Source organism: Acyrthosiphon pisum, chromosome X, assembly GCF_005508785.2.
Source record: "Acyrthosiphon pisum isolate AL4f chromosome X, pea_aphid_22Mar2018_4r6ur, whole genome shotgun sequence".
In the NCBI taxonomy this organism is placed as follows: domain Eukaryota; kingdom Metazoa; phylum Arthropoda; class Insecta; order Hemiptera; family Aphididae; genus Acyrthosiphon; species Acyrthosiphon pisum.
The window spans coordinates 26668348-26670467 of NC_042493.1; positions in this window are offsets into that span (position 1 = coordinate 26668348).

Below are 2120 nucleotides of genomic sequence, written 5' to 3' on the forward strand. Positions count from 1 at the left end.
AAGTACCAACTAGATTCACTTTCCTATCAGAAAAGGTACTGTTGAAGAAAATCCAAGCACTTTTACTGTCGTAAAACGTGATGACAGACACAAAAATAAAAAAAAAAATAAAAAAAAATAAAAAAAAAAAACACACATCATTGTAAAATCAATACATTCATCGTTCCACTCAGAATCTAAAATTAATAAAAAAAATCTACATTTGATAAAAAATCATTAAAAAACTGTATGTTATAAAAAACAATAAAAAACCTATATTTAATAAGTCTTAAAAAAATCATTCAAAAAACTATTTGATATAAAAATCAATAAAAAATCTGTATTAGATTAAATAATCTTAAAAAATCAATAAAATATCTGTCGTATATTGTAGACAGTCGTCACTATTTTTTATTTAATATATATGTAATATAGCCATATAGGTGGGAATATTTTACATTGTAAATTATTGACATAGGTCAGGCCAGCGAAGCGATATGTGCTGAGGCAGCAATGATTTTTACTATATAACACCGCCGTACCCGTATTAGTATTAGTCGCGGACGAAAACAGCATATTTTTATATAATATGACAATAACAATTAATAATACATTGAATTATATCGTATTCGTATATTATAAACGCAGCAGCCGCGGCCTGCAGGTGGAGACGAAATTTCTATTTATATAAATACCTACGGTTTCTTAGAACAGCAAAAAACAATTTTTGGTACGATTATTTTCGTATTGACGTATTATTTATGTTATATTCTATACATTTTATATAGACCAAAAACTTTTATTATAATCTAAAAATCGTAATAATTTACTTGTACAACCAAATTGTCCGGCCCCATAATCCGATTATTCGACCGGCCCTTCGGGAAATCCACCCCTGATTATGTACGATAAAAACATTCTAGTAATTTTTCGATTCTTAAAATATGTTGAGATTGTTTCATAGCACATTATTCCGCAAAAACATGAAAATTGAAAACATTTTACATAACACGTTATTCCCGCCCACCCTTTCTCTCTCCAACTCACAATTTTAATCGGGACAAAGATCTTTTACCAGTACAGTTGGTACACATAAGAGTAAGACATAAGCGTAATAACCTTTCAACATTTGGAAAACTCTCAGTCACAATTTAAATTAAGTATCATCTTATACATGTCTAGCAAAATATTCTTATTCTTATTTTCGTTCGTAGTAATTAATAATAAAGACGTTGATGAAAAACTTAAAAACTGTTTAAACTCATTTGTAAAATCGTCTGAGAAATCTTTTGGATACCTTTTTAACAAATTGTATTTCTTGTATTTCTTTGACTTTATTTATTTATGTATAATAAACGGGTAAAGACCCTTTTGTGTAAGCAATAACAGGTTTAAACATTTAAGTATTTACAGTTAACAATAAACAGCTCGATTTAAAATAATAATAATGAAGCTAACAATTCAAAATAATAATAATTAGACAAGTTTAAATAATGAAACAATAATAATACAATAGGAGACAAACACTTAATCAATAATAATTTAATGATAGAATATTACTTAATTTACAACATCGTTTAAGACTAAATATACATTTCTTTTGAAAATATTTCGTGACATAAAGAAAAAATCTACATGATCGACAACAAGATTTGCTAGATTTAATGCTCTAGGAAGGTAAGAAGTGGAGCTGTAATTATTAATATAAAATGGAACATAAACATAGGCGTGCGCACGGGGTGTGCAGGGTGTGCAGCTGCACACCCTGCAAAAATGTGTGCATACTTTAATTTGTTATGAAACATTGTTTAATTATTTAAAACTGATTATTGAGAGTTGGTATAATTTATTATGTATCATATTATATAATATATACATAGGTATATAAATATACAACATTATTATGTATAAGACACAATTACACGAATAATAGTTATAGGTACTCCGTTCATCGAGATAACGCAATACCTAATAATAATAATATATCTAATATCTATCGTGGTATTATTTGGTATTATGCTCATGACCGTGTTCAAAGATTTAACTACGAATTCGGGTAGAAGAATTTTTGATTGATAGTGTTTCCCTCCAATTTTTAGTGTTTATCACATCAGTTATCTGGTTTTCAATTAATAAAATAA